Here is a 15,646-nt window from a genome sequence, read left to right as displayed (position 1 = left end):
GTAACAAGGAGGGGTGCTCTGGTTAAACAGTGCCTTTCTTGGGGCATTCTTCCTGTAATCTCCAAGCGAGGAATGTCAAACTAAAAGGAGTAATATTCAAACCAAGTTGTACCATCCCATTATTCGGTCCACAAAATCCTGCCTTACAGAACTGCGCAGAGAAGACGTTTATATTTTAACAATGGGTCGGAGATGGTTCTTTTGTGAAATAATTTGTTGGTTGAAGATTCGATAATGAATTTTTAAATGCTTCTTTCGCGTTGTATTTATATGAATATAATAAAGTAGCATTGAGAGTATTTATAAGAAGAATAGATGTTCATTCGGTGTGATTTCCCGAATTTGATTTTTGAGATCCGACTACTGGTTAAACATCCGTGATCTAATTATATTCCAGTCGGGACTAGACTTCAATTGTTTCAAAACTAACGGCGCCAGCGTAGCGATGTTTTGTGTTGATGAAGCGAGTGCTTAAAACTTCTGCTTAGACTTGATAATTATAGGATTCAGAGTTGCGAGTAAATTCCGCCATCGTCGGGAAATATTAATATACTCCACGCGGAGAATGGAATTAAATATGGAAAACGGAATTTCTTCATATGGAACCTCGTTTTCGAGGGAATCGAATTTTTTTTAATTGACTCCTCGTATTCATAGTCACGAGTCACTAAGCACTCTATATGAAATATGTGAAACCTACACGTACATAAACAATCTCACACGAAGCGGACAATAAAAAATGAAATAAAATCCGTAATTTACTTTTTAACAAAAGTAATCTGTACATCAAAATACTATTCCATTAATTAACAACGCAATTACCAAAATGATTACTCATTACCCGTCATAGATCACAAAAATGAAATAAAATCCTACGAAAAAGAATGTATTATAATACCACGGAACCACACAAAACAATATCAAACGTTAAGCACCTTTCAAGAAACAGCTGCAATTATCTAAACCCCTTCAAAATCTCCATCGGTATCCATTTACTCACCAAACAACCCGAAATCCTTATATTTTCCGAAATAGCAAACTGTTTCAGTTTCCTCGGGTGAAAAGAAAAAGAACTCATCCGATACGAACTCCGTTCCGGGCGCGAACAGAAAAAATATTTGTCGATAAAGTTCTCATCGACGCGGACCGATTAACGCTTCATCCGCGGAAAAAGCCGTCGCGTTGAAAACTTGATCGATCTTCGACGAAACGGGCCTCCTTCTTTTTTTCGACGTGCTGCGGCTATCGGAACCGAAATAGCGTCGCCGCGCGGCCCGGCGCCGCCGAAGCGGCTGGAAATCGAACATCGACCACCCGGTCCGCTTTTCGGGAAAGTATATTTGATCTTTCCTCGTGCTCCGCAAAGGTTCGAATTTGTTACAATCACGAAGATAAATATTATCCGGATCGTCGTTAGCAGACCATGGGAAATAAAAGTGGAAAGCAAACTACTTTGTATGCACTTGGCTAAGGTTTTTACTTTCTTAAGGATTGGAGGCGCTGTTTGTGAAACGAACGTCCACAACGCTATCACTTTTCAAGGAAACCTGAAACTGTTTCTTCGACCTTCGTTCCAGAAGACTTGGATTTAATTTTCTTTCTTTTGGAGTGAGTGTTTTTGAAACTGTAATTCTCGAGGAACTGCGCATGGAAGATTGAAACGTTGAACGTGCTTGCTTCGAGCTTCTGCTTCCTTTGTTATAGGATTTATTGTGGCAACACAAAGGATTACTTTATTGTATTTTTATTTTGAGTAAAAATATGCGTCGTAGTGGGAACTTTTAAAGACGTCTGATATGTTTAAAGAGAGTGCAATTCGTGTTACAATCAAAAATGGATCCATCGTACAGGATGAAACACTTCAGGCTACCACCTTGATCCACTTAGTTTGCTCCAGTATTGACGCAAGTCGCATGGTTTCGGTCATAACCGTCTGACACCAAATAAGTTTCATCCATTGTTTTGAAGACATTTCAAAATTCAATTGCGTAATAGATACATTTCAAATAGATGATAACTTAAAATTGTACGAAAAACGAGATGATTAACTTGCAAACGATTTTCAGAAGCAGATCACAAAATTCTCAATCTAAAAATAACCAAAACGAAGTCAATAACTTCCATTAAAAAAATAACAATCCTTCAACCCTTGAAAACATTCAAAGTCCAAAACAAATGCCATAACCTCCCCCAAATGAATTCGATCAAAAGCAATCAAAGATCGACTAGCTCCAAAGGCCAACACGACCGAATGCAAATCAGCAATTTTCACTAAGAAAAATCAATGTCCACGCGTGTCGTAATCTGCTAAAACAAATAAACAACCCCCTCGCTCGATTAATCCCGCGTCGAAGCTCGCGGACACGCGGCTGGTACAAAGAAAATAAAATTTTCTCGTTGTCGTACGGACAAACGGACACAGGGAAAGGGGAGAAAAAAAAGTAACTCGAGGGAATTGCGCTGGAGAAATGAGGCCCGCGGTGGCCGGGCAACCCCCGCGTTTCTATATTTCAAGGGTGGCGGCCGTGTTTCGACGAGCGGAGCCGTGTAAAGTCATTCCGAGGCGGTTGCAGCGCAATAAAAGGGGGCCAACAATAAAGGCCAGTGACGCGGCTAACTGAAAAAAAAAAGGAAAAAAGGAATTCTATTTTTCTGCTCCGGGGTAGTTATCGTCCATCCCTCACCCCTCCCGTCTGTGGTTCGTCGCGCGGACGTCTCGGTGGTTGTGTGCCTTCCTGTGGGACAGTTGACGGACACGCGAGCAATTTGATTTTCTGCTCCCTTCTGCGATCGCGTTCTTCGTAGAAAGGGGATGGACCTTGTCATCGCGAGATATTTTCTTTTCTTTTCCACGTCCTTTTAAGGGGTTTAATATTGAAAGGGTTGTTGAGGCTTCTTAGAGCAATCTGTGATTTTTTGTTTCTTGTTCGTTGGTAGTGTTGTGGTAAGTTTGAGTGGGTTTCTGATATAAGATCATTGTGATTTGGGAAGTAGTTTAAATGATTTTAAAAGTTTAAAATCCTCTTAAAATTGAAATGGTTCCATTCATATGATTTTTCGAAGTAATATCATCTATTGTTTCAAATATATCCAATTAAAATCTTGTTCATTTTATTCAGTGTTTGTAAAAGAATAGCAGGAAGTTATCGAACAGAATTAGATGCTGTCTATGACAATTTCCTATTTTAAAGGGCTCATTTACAATGAGTCAGAACCGTATTCTTAGAACTAGAACGTGCTTACACTTTCAATCAAACTTATTTATGTGACAACCTAATAATATAAATTTTCCGAAATTGTATTTTAAATTTCGTGTGTTTCGAACAGAACGTGGCAAAAATTACACACGGTTGAAATTCAATGGGAGAGCGTTGACACTCACCAACGAAAAAAAAGTGATTCAGACGGACCATCCACATTTCTCGCATTCTGCGTGTAACAGACGGCACGAGTTAACCCGACACGCAGTGGGAGAAAGAAAAAAAAAAAGGAGAAGAGGCGCGAGACAGGTCGAACCCCTCTCGACGAGAAAATAAATTTCCAAACGAAGGTTGCATTCTTCCTGAATGAAACGAAAGGGAAGACGTATGTGCATTCCTAAAGCCATCATTCGTAATCCAAACAGCTGGGGTATTAATAGGCGGGAAAGAAAACAGTGAAAATTTTCAGCGCGACGTAGTCTGACAATCGTCGAACAGCTGACAGCCGAACCAGAAATATTTTTTTCTCTTCTTTGCTTTCTTGTCGCAATTCTCTGTCCCGTGATCCGGTTGTTCTGACGTTTTGCCTTGCGACTGTACAATCTTTCGAAGAAACGAAATGCCAATTCAGGAATAAGTGAAAAGAAAAATTCTATGATTTGTTGGGATTATTATTATCTGTATCCTGTATATTAATCAATTGTCTAAAACATAAAAGTTAAATTAAATGAAATTCAAAGTTAGAATAAAATAAAACTGTAAACATTTTTGTTTGAATTTTATATCTTTTTCGAGGCGACATTATAATTTTGTGCAGATACAAAAAATTGTGATTTTTATGAATTTCAATTTAATTTGTTGAATTCAATGATGCCTAGTGAAACTGAATAATGGTGGTTTGTTCATCTATGTCAAACATAGGGTAGATACAATGAGATTAATGCTTCTGAAATTTCATTTTTGGTGAATATCGATTATGAAAACGCATTGACTGCACGTGCTACTGAGTACAGCTTGTATAATGCGTCTGCTCGACGTTCACCGATTCCACTTGCGTTAATGTTTATTGACGCTGATAGGGTTATATATAGAGCACCGATGTAAATGGAAAATCATATTATTCGTGAATCATTTTACGAAATGCGCAATCAGAGAAACATCGTTGCAAGGAATTCATCGAATTAATAATATAATCAAAATTTCATTAATTTGTGCTATTAAAAAGGTAAATTAAAAGAGTAATTACCTTAAAAAGTGTTTCTTAATTACTATTATACTAAATATTTTAAAATATTATCTCCTATTACCATTGAAATCCTACATTATTCAATAAAAAATTTACAAGTAATTAAAAAAATGAAGATACCTTTAAAAATTATCTCATATAGCACCACGTGTACACTAAAAATACTCATAGACAGCTATTTAATTGTTTCAGTCTTCGTTTTTTTCCAAGAAAACTTATTTTCATTTACAATGCTATTCAACTTTCCATTGTCTCATGTACTCTTTTTTCTAAATGTCCAAACATGTTTACTATTTTACGTTGTTCTAAATTTAAATCTGCGTCAAAAAGTCTATATTACCATCCTTTTGTATATATTTCAAAATTAAAAAAGAGCTATTGCTTCACGGTTCACGATTCATTGGCCGCTGTCAAAATCCCACCCCATCAAACCTCGACGATTCCCGTCGTAAATACGGGCCATATGATTGCCGGGCGTCTCTGAATCATCGTCGCAGAAAATATCTTCGACCCGAAGGAACCGACCGCCGCACACCAGTATCAACTTCTCAAAATCCCGAAACCACCACTAATCACAATTTCACCCTTTCTTTCCCCTGGTTTCTGAAACATTCTTTTCTTCATGAGCTCCGATCGCTTTTTTCCTATTGGATCACCTCGAGCTCAACAGTTGCTTTCTATAAAGCTGACGTTTAGTTCATTCAAGCCATATATCAGCATCGCGGAATATTTTGGGGCTTATCCGTGTCTCAGTTAGTGGAATTATTAAGGTAATTGCCATAAAAAATTCGAAGTTAAATATTTTGCGTCGCACTTCTCACAGAAATTTCATTCATGTAGCTGAGATGCATTGGAAATGCAACTTAATCCTCATTTTTTATGTTAAAATAATAATTAATTAATAGTTGCAACAATGAACTAAATATAGTTCGTAAATGAAAGGAACAACGTGAACACGTGAAAATTCGATGTCAGCACCCACGAAATCCCAACAATCCGCTGAACAAACTCGAAACTCGAATACCAAGACTTAACACGGTAATTACTCAATCTTCCCATACCCCGTAAATCCCGTCGGAATCTTCTTTGCACGATGCATCACAGTAAAACCAAGCTCATAAATTCCAGCAAAACCTCCGTTCGACGTGTCACCATAAAATCAAGCCTATAAATCCCATCAGAATTTCGTCCTCCCGATCCATTACCATAAAATCAATTTCCACCTATAGAAAAATAATTGTATCACCCATAAACGCCACGTTCCAGCATCAAAATTATTAATACCACCTAAACACACACTGCAGCAGCCCATAATCCGACAGCTCACCCCACCGCGAGCACGTCAGCACGTGAACACACAGAAGCTTCGGAAGAAAAAGGAAGATGATCCCTTTCCGACGAAAAGGGAAGACAGAAAAAAACACGAAGACACACGCGACACACATTCCACTCGACCGGTACAGAAAGGGCCAAGAGTGAAAAAGGAACAAGAAAAGAAAGAATAAAGGGGGGGAGGGGGAGGAAAAAGGAAGAAGAAAGGTAGAGGGAGCAGAGCTCGAAGCAACAATGCCTTTTTCATCCTCCTTTTACTGGCACCTCACTAACGACCGGGAGCACGCTGTCCAACCTTCTTGCTCACTTTTTTCCTGAGTTTTTTTGTCTCTCGACCCGTTGGTCCCTCGTCGAACCCTCTCTCTCTTTTTCTCTCTCTCTCTCTCTCTCTCTCTCTCTCTTACTCTCTTTCTCTCTCTCTCTCTCTCTCTCTCTCTCTTACTCTCTTTCCGCCTTTCCAACCTAACCCTTGAACCCTCAGCAGTGTTTCTTTTTTTGCTAGGTCAGTTCAGAAAGGCAGGAAGCTTCGTTCTCTCGACGTACCTTCACCTTTCTCTCCCTTTCTCTAGCTTTCCCCTGGTTGTCCCTTCTCACCGGGTTCTTCGCGTCTCTTCCTCTTCCTCTTCCTCTTCTGATTCGCTTCCCGCCTCCCCGTCCTCGTCCTCCTCCGACTCCTCTTCCAGTCCCTCTCGCGTTTCACCCGAGTCGCGGCCACGGCCTCGCGGAATTCGAACCGGGGTTCGATTTGGCGGCACCCGGTTTGAGCTGGTCGGCATAACTGCGTCCCGAGTGGACCACCTCGCTCGACCTGACTCGCGCCGCCTATCAACCTCTCTCTCTTCCTCCTTCTGGCTAGAGTGCTCTGTCGCGTTCCACCTCGCGGCCGCGAGACGCTCCGACTCCCCCACCTAACGAGCGGCTCCCGGTCTTCCGTCTTTCGCCTACGCCGAGATGTGTTTATCACTGTCCTCGTCACGCAGCGATGGCTTTGAGAATGCTTACGCTCGATCGAGGTACGGGGGAATTTGGGCATTTGAATTTCGCGGGCTTTTCGTGGTGGTGGAGTTTTTTTGTCTAGTTTGTTTGCGGTTTGTTTTGAGGAGATTAATGTTTACTGAAGAATTTCCAATTTTCAACGGAGAGTTGGTTCGAGATTTTGGGGATTTGAGTATCGCGTGGTGGCGGTTTTTCTTTGATGTTCGGTTGTTTCGTTTGGAAAATATCGAAAGTGTTGGTTCGGGAATTTCATTTGTTTGAGATTTTGAGGATTTGAATTTCGCGGGCTTTTCGAGATAGTGGATTTTTTCTTTAAGGTTCGGTTGTGTTTTGTTCGGAGAAGGTAGAGAATGTTTATTGGAGAATTTGATTTATTTTGAAGTAATTTTTTCACTTCGTTCGATTGAGTCGATTCTAGTGAACTTTGAGTGAACGCGATATTTGAATTTAGAGGGGCTTTTTACAAAGCAAGGTACTTGAAGCTTTATGAGTATTATTAATATTATTATAAGGAATTAAAGTAGAATATATATTTTTTTAATTATTTCGTAATTTCTTCCATTTAAATTAAAATCGCTTTCAATCATCAAATATTTCTCAACACCAGTGCGATTCGGTTGGTTTCAGCCATTAAATGCAATCATTTGCTGGTACAGGAACAGATTAATGGCAACCTATGCAAGTCATTCCACGAAACCCACCTTATGGACAAATTTTTTTATTTTCCCTTGGAGTTCCGAGGGTTAATGGACACTATTTTGAGACTTTTACTGTCTGACAAGCGGACATGCGATTGAAATACAGCTTGGAGTCGAAACGTTTTTGCTAATGAAATGAAAACTGTACTTATAGTATTGCAGTATAAAGTATAATTTAATCCGACGTGATTCTTTATGCTACTGTAAATCAGAAATGTGAAATGAAATCCTACTTACAAGATTACATTAGGAAATGCATTCTTGATCGTTTATCAAGCTTAAACGTAATTGACTTCAAGCCAGTAGCAGCATTACTACATTCCACTTAATCTTATGACTTTTACATCTTTCTTTTTCTGTTCTATATTCGTTTACTATATTTCACACAACGCCACCACTGAAAATGTCTACAAAAATTAAACATCAAACCAATAAATCAACAAATACATCAATCTCCTTCGCAATATAACTACTAACACAAAGAACTTAGCAGTCCACAGCTCCCGAGACTCATAAATCGAAAGAATCTCCACCGTATAAGTAGAAATCCTTATTCGCAATCTCAAAGATTCTCTCAACAAAAGAAACTCCCCAAACTTCCTACAACCCATCCTCAAAGCAACCTCCGAAAGTACATCCCCTAAATCTCTAGACATCTCAACCATAACCCAAAAGATCCCTTCATCGTGTCAACTCTGAACCATCATCATCCCTAGCGAAGATGTCCAGACTGCAGAATCTAGGTCCCCGAATTTATCAGGCTTCTTTCGCTGTCGCGACAATTGAATTACTCCCATCGCTATCTTCACCCTGATCTCCTTCGCGTCTGGCCTTGTTCATCTAATAGTGACGCTCTCCCTCCCTCACCCCGTTTCGTCTCTTTCTCGTAAACACACTCGGAGCTAGCTAGCTAGTTCGCTCACTCCGATACCGATTTTCTCAGCGCCGCGTTTTTTTTTTACCCCTCCGCGGACTGTTATTTCTCCCGGGACCCACCATCCGCCTCTCGCGGTTTGCTCTTTCTCTTTCCGGCACCCTGCTCCCTCCGCCCCTCATCCCCTTGTCCCGCCGCGGCAACGCGCTATCTCGACGATCTAAAATTACTCCAGAAACGACGAGCAGCCGACGCTTTCTCGCGCTGCGCGACGCGCGATCTCTCACTTGGGAGCCTCGGGTTCCTCTTCGGGATCGCACGGCCCCTAACCAGGTGAAAAATCGCTGGATCAACTGGGGATCCCGCAACACCGATCGGTTTTGGAGTCGGTCTCTTCTAAACGGCCTTGGGGGACTTTGGACACTCGGAATCTGGGTCGTTTAGGGGACGGATGCTTGAGATTTTGGTGGGGATTGTCGGTTGATTAAGGGAGTTGTTACTGTTTCGATTCTTTACTGATTAGATTTGTAATCAGTGGTCTGTTGGTGCTTTATTGAATTTGGTCTACTGGAATATTTCATTAAATTCAATTTTATTGAATCGTGGTATCTTTCTATTGCTATTCTTTGTTTATCCCGATTTTGCGGGGGTAAGCTAAGGGGAATGTCAAATTAACCATTAATCAACGATGGAGAATTTTATTATTACACTACTACGGTTACTATAATTATTAATAATTATTAGAATTATTGTTATAGTATTAACTCCTTGCTCTATGATTTATTTCTCAACTATGATCGATACAATTACTTTACCATTAATGATTTATTGAAAAAAGAGGAAAATTTTAGGCGTATTATATGTTTGCCCTGAAGTATAATTATTGATAACAGAAGAATAATATTCAATTTAAAAGTATTGAGTAATATTTATTCTTGTCAAATTCTCTTTAAAGTCATCATCACAAGTCTGACACGTTGTTATAGGGCAAGAGGTTAATATCAATAGTAACATTAACTTTAATATAAATATCATTAACATAATACTAACATTAACTGATATGTAACATACAAGAACATTCGAATAAATCTTAACACATTGCTGACCGGCGATTTCACGTAGAAACTACCCCATGCCACAGGTTATTATCTCATAACAAAATATGAAAGTGAAACAATCTACATAAACTTCAATATACTTTATTTCTACGTAATGAATCGAAATGAAACTTTGGACGTATCTTTTATACAACTGTGAATATTTCGTTTTTACAGTATTTCATATTGCCCCACGTTTCAAAAATTCCAATGGCTGCTGCAAGTGCAAACACAAATTAACTCGTGACCGGTCAACAATGTTGGACATGAAAATACGAATTACGAAAACTACCATGCGGGTCAAAATAACCCCTCTATAATTCCTCCTTTTCAATTATTAAACAGATAACATACGTTTCTCTTAGAAATTATTAAAGAAATTGATCTGATAATACGCAAAATGAATTGTAAATCAACTAAAATCTCAATAGATCCACTCTTCGAGTTTCTACAGAGAAATATCAAAAATTCAATTTAATTCCATATCAAATGTGGTTAACAATGTGTTGAGAAACCAAAATTTGATTTTCTTTCCAAATTAACACGCAACAACGACTGGTCGCTATCGCCGAGGCATTCGAAAATAACTAGCCCCATCGGGAAAAGTCTCTTCGCTTCATCGACGAGGAAGCGTCGCGTCGTGATTCACGGGCTGACGAGCAGGGATCATCGGACTCTGTTTTTAACGGCGTCACACTTTTCCGCGCGAAAGTGTCGTAAACGTCCTCGCCTAAGTTACGATTATAAGGTACACGGGAACATCGCAGCGGTACGGGCGCTCGCGCGGGCGGTATGTAAATTCCCGCAGCACATTTCACGCGCCATAAACTTATGAATGAGCCACGCGCGGACAGTTGTCCGATTTGTATGGGCGCCGCGCGTCCGCCGGCGAAATTGGTTCATGATCATTGTAACGCCGCCCGTTCCGCCGGGTAATTATGATTCCGCGACGAGCAGCCGCGCGGATCGATCGTGATCATCGCGAGTCGGTGACTGTAGCCCACCGTCAACGCAGCGGCCAGTGATCAAATGGAATGCGTCGCGCCTACGATCACGCGCTCGCGACTGTAAACGTTCTCGAAATAGGCGATTTCTGATGCAAATCGAAGAACCGGAGCGTATCGCAACCCTCGCATCGGGGAGAAGTTGCAAGTGAGCTGAGGATGTTTCAGAACATTTCTTTTGGGTGTTTTGCTTGGGAAATGTATTTGTGGTATTAGGAGATTTCTGTTTTTGAGGATTTTTCCTTGTGATTTTGTGATGTTCGCGTGTTGTGTTTTATTGGGGTATTTATTTTGTTGTGTTTTGGTGGTTAGAGAAATGGAAACAATGCGAGTGAGATGATAATTGCGCGTGAGGAAATTGCGAATGCAGTGTTTTGTGGGACTTGGTTTGTGAAAATGAAATTTGAGTGTTTCTCGGTTACTGTTAATAAGTAGGATGTTAATAAATATATTTATATTATAAGTTTGTATATTATTTATGATTTATATTTATGTTTATGTTTATATTTATATTTATATTTATATTTATATTTATATTTGTATTTGTATTTATATTTATATTTATATTTGTATTTGTATTTGTATTTGTATTTATGTTTATATTTATATTTATATTTATATTTATAACCACTAAGTGAAACCACTTAACAGCATAGTTCCCAATTATACAACAGCCACACGATTAATCATTAAGTAGTCATTAAATAATACCTTCTATTTCTATTTCTTAAGTAACTATCAACGACACTACGAATCCTCTAGAGTCCGTCGGTCCCTCTTAAATTCAGAAGGAAGCATGTTACAAAAAAACGAAGCATTAAATCAGAAAAGATTTACCTTGTCGTATCCCATTAAGAAGAAATCAATCACCCGTCTCACAGTTTCCTGATATCGTTCGGACTCAATGTTGTCGAGGCTCGGTCGTCGTCGAATCGACTTGAACGAGCAAACACGCGCGAGCCACGACCGGGCCAAAATTCGTGGCACAACCACGTCCAATTTTAGTGTAGAATAACCGACCGTGTACATGTACAAGTTTCAAGAATAAATCTGCCGAATCGGACCGCACCTGTTCCTCCGCGACTCGCCCCGCCGCCCCTTCGCCGATTACACCACAGCGGCAGAGATCGGATAAAGCATTCAGTCGGTGAAAAAGTGGTTTCAGTTTACTTGATATCTACGACGCAATCGGACACTTGAATAATTTGTTTCGAATAAATGTTTCTTTAGGGCCATCAGACGAATTTAATCCTTTGCGCTGTGAGGTTCCGTTTACCGTGACAACGCTATTTACAACATTATTTTTAACGTTGAATGCCGCACGATTTCATAGAGCAAAATACACAAAATGGAAAAAATATAATATTAAATCATTTGATTAAAGCGTATTATTTCTATTGCGCGTTCATCTAGCCGAATGCCACCGCAGTAGGTAGCATTATTTATAATATCGGAATGTTTTCAAATAATCGTCGTTTAATTAAGTGAACTATATTAATTCGATCTGGTTGGCATTCAACGTGTTAAACTTAATATTTGTATTTTGATATTATACATCGTGAACAATCAAGCTGTAATCAAGTTGTTTCTGCATAGTCAACTTGAAACATTAAAATCAAGGAAATGAAATCAAATGGTAAATTCCTCGGTAAATGTAATTATCGCATGACTATCTATACCTTCATTTTTAAAAGAGTACGTATTTTGACAGTTCTGTAGCTTATAAATGTATTTCTTTAAATAATGGTAATACATGGAAGTTTTTGTAATAGTAACCGCTAGAACATCATAAAAGTGGCCATTATGACTCTCAACCTTTCAAGTGAATAGCGACCTGTTGCACCATTGTATTTACAAAGGATTTGCTCTTTTAATATAGTTATAAAACAAAGTACTGTCATTTCCCAGTAATAAATGTAGTTGTGACATAAAATGTCTATAAAAGAGAATTCGTAGAATCCTCAATATTTGACAAAATAGTATTCACTGAAATTACAGTATAAAAATTCTGATTTACACCATTATGACTCTCACCTTTTCAAATAATTAGCCACCTGTAGTTAGTCTTACACCATTATGTTCATAAAAGATTCTACAATGCATATAACGCCAAAACAAAGTACTATCATTTCAAGTATGATGAATGAAGTTGACATAAAATGTCAACGACAGTGAATATATAGAACCCCGAACATATGAAAGAATGTTATTCTCTGAGATTGCAGTATAAAAATTCCAACTTACACCACTATAATCGTCAGCTCTCCGTATTGAACTTGATCCCATCCCTGCACACCGGTGTCCCGATAGTAACGTCCCGAAGTCGGCTCAGTCGCGATCCGGACGCGCGTTCGCTTGACACTGGGTGGCCTACATTCGAAGTTAAATCCACACCGTGTTCCAGTCTATTATAAATTGGACTACCGGCGCGTAACCACCGGGATCGTGGAACTGAGAACGCTTTATTATCCCGTTTCCACCGGGCGATCGTTACCGCTGATTCCTCGAAGGCGAGATTCACTGTTAACAAACTTCGCCACGGCTTTTTGATGTCGAACGATCAACCGACGGAGAGCGCACACTTCGCCTCTATTCCGATTGTTAGTTTACCGTTTTCCACGCGAATGCCTCGGGCATTATCGCCGCCCCGAATCGTCTTGCGGGTTTTCGCGTTGAGATGTTAATCGTAAATTATTTCCATTGGTATTTGACGTGTATATTGCTAATTGGTGGCTGGGGAATTGCGGTTTAATTAGAGAACATGTGATTAATGAAAATCGATAAAATCTTGTCAGTTCCGAGGTGTTCCTAGGAATTCTTTTGCTAGCTTTTCGTGTACTTTTGTAGTTTCATTTTGGTAAGAATAATGAATTCTCTAAGGGAACTAAGGGTTGAACGAATTGAGTTCTAGGGGCTGAGATTGGTAGAAAAGAAGTATTATTAACCAAATTTCTCGAAAATTGAAACTATGTCATTCCTAAAATGAATGAGAAACAATTTTAGAATTTTCTTTAGCTCTAAAACCGATTAAATATACTACAACTCTGAACTCATCAATATATCATAAAGATTATTACTTAATTTCCCTATAACCTCATTTCGCAGAGATACTATCATTCATAAACACTCTAACAACTCTATACATTAACACTTTGCATTCGAGAAGTGATTATCTAATTTGCCATAGCAAAATTATAAAATCATAATGTTAAACTTCGTATAATGCATCAATACTTGAAATATTGAAAAAAGTAGCTCCTCAATTTATGTATCGTATCTCATTAATTAATTTCAAAGAATATCTACATCAGTTCTGGAGTGCAGAAGGTTATTTAATCATCAAACACGAATTTCTAGCAACGCTCGAACCACAATCTCACCACAACAATCCGTCAAATTATCAGCAGTCCACAAAAAAAGAACAACTAAACAAACACAGTCATTTCAAAAATGCCTTTCAGCTAAGAGGTAACTTATCGACGGAGCAGCATGTATATTCGCGTCTTTCAACTGCACACGGTGCGTTCGATTCTCGGCGGGACGATTAACGAAGCTCTTAGCGTGGCCGGTCATTGTTCTCCGTGAAATTTCCCTCGAAAACTCGCGGCGGGAACGAAGAACCGCCGCGAAGAAAAATGCAATTTCGCGGCGAGCGGCCGATTCAGGCATTCCAGAACGCGGGACAAACAAACAAGTTAATTAAAAGCCGGCCCGCGAGGGACGAAGGGGGCGAGTGGTGAACACAACGCCGCTCATTTTTCGACCCTTCTGTTTTAGAGCCGCGTGCCACATTCGAGAAGAACGATGGTCTGTGGATATACACCGCCAGTCAAAAGTTTGAGATCACTTGCATGTTCGGCGAAAACATGTTGGAAATTGTTTAACACGTTAACTGCTATGGAAAACTTGGGCGTTTTATGTCTTTTATGTCATTTACATTCTTGTAGCAAAGATAAAATAGAAGATTAACCCTTTGCAATGGAGGGGTGATCTCACCACTTGATTACATACAGTAAAACTGTAAACTTTGATATTTAATGTTATGCTTTGTATAATGTATCACTTTGAGAAATATTGAAATAAAATAGCTTTGTTCCTCAATTTATGTGTGATTTTTTGTCGAGTTAGTTTCTCAAAATATTGTCTTTATCTCATTAGAGAATGTTGGACATAGTTTCCTTTCTCTGTATTATTTAAGCATTCAATACCCAATTTGGCAGAATCTGCAAAAGTTTTGTATACTCTAAAGAACCTTCGTCCGCGAAAGTTAATTACTTGTTATAGGAATTTTTAGGTTCCACCATTATCTAATTATTTAAACTACTGAACATTTTTATTTGATATCAGTTATCTTAGAAATTATAATTATTTTCCAGTCGATATGAAGCTCCGGTCATCGATGACCGCCATGACAGTCGACGTGTTGATTAAAAATACCGGACAAGTTGAAATTGTCCATTCCTAATTTTTTCCTTTTGCAATTATTAAAAGAACAATAGATGTTTCTCTGAGAAAGGATTAAAGAAACTGATTTAACAAAACGCAAATTGAATTAGCAGCGTAAATCAATTAAAGTTTCAACAGAGGTACTCTTAGAGTTTCCGTAGAGGAATTTCAAAAAGTCGATTCAACTGCTCGGTAGTTTTAGTGTTAACCTTTAAGTATAGACGTGCGGTTTCAAGAAGTGTATGTGAAATATCGTGAACTTTGAAATCAGTGAAATTTTCGTTATATAATTGATACTTTTGCTATGCAGAAATACTTAAATAAGTAGGAAAAAAATAAATAAAGTAAATTTGTTATTGGTTGCTATGAACGAGAATATGTAACATTAACCAGTAATTTTTAGACTTCCATAGTTAAAGATTATACAAAGTGTACAAATTATTTTCTCCTGCACTTTCAGTCACTGTATAAAAGAAAATATTCCGAATAAAAAACATGATCAGCATTCAATGCGTAACGATAAAAAAGAATTCCAAAAGTGAGTTGTCCAACGAAATGTCAAGGCAGTCTGAAATTCTTTAAACGACTATATATTTTCGATTGTATACTTTTGTAGCCGTTATTAAAATGAATTCAGTTGACTATAGTGTAACCATGCAGTAACCTTTACTTTCGAAATATTGTCTTTGTTAAGAAAAATATCAGCGTGAAAGATTATTTCATTTCAATCAAATGATATTTGAATTCATATAT

At 38.6% G+C, this 15,646-nt stretch overlaps 2 protein-coding genes and 1 long non-coding RNA gene across 6 annotated transcripts in view; 2 read left to right on the top strand and 1 right to left on the bottom strand.

Moving 5' to 3' along the window:
* The window catches only part of LOC116427669 (uncharacterized), a 59,491-nt gene extending 46,651 nt beyond the window's left edge, over positions 1 to 12,840 (bottom strand). Inside the window, exons 1-2 of one of the 4 annotated variants that reach the window (XM_076364625.1) lie at positions 11,285 to 11,430; positions 6,322 to 6,719 (exon numbers count right to left, since the gene is read on the bottom strand). The gene's annotated coding sequence lies outside the window, so the exon portion shown is untranslated. Of the gene's footprint in view, positions 1 to 6,321; positions 6,720 to 11,284; positions 11,431 to 12,691 lie in introns of those variants that run through there. The other 3 variants (XM_076364632.1, XM_031978283.2, XM_031978282.2) reach the window with 3 other exon arrangements.
* The window catches only part of Ror (tyrosine-protein kinase transmembrane receptor Ror), a 316,422-nt gene that overhangs the window by 116,991 nt on the left and 183,785 nt on the right, over positions 1 to 15,646 (top strand). The window lies entirely within an intron of this gene.
* Positions 1 to 15,646, top strand: part of LOC143174245 (uncharacterized) — a 50,723-nt gene that overhangs the window by 19,802 nt on the left and 15,275 nt on the right. The window lies entirely within an intron of this gene.

Source organism: Nomia melanderi, chromosome 1 (assembly GCF_051020985.1).
Source record: "Nomia melanderi isolate GNS246 chromosome 1, iyNomMela1, whole genome shotgun sequence".
NCBI classification, from domain to species: Eukaryota; Metazoa; Arthropoda; class Insecta; order Hymenoptera; family Halictidae; genus Nomia; species Nomia melanderi.
This window is presented reverse-complemented; position numbering and strand designations above follow the sequence as displayed.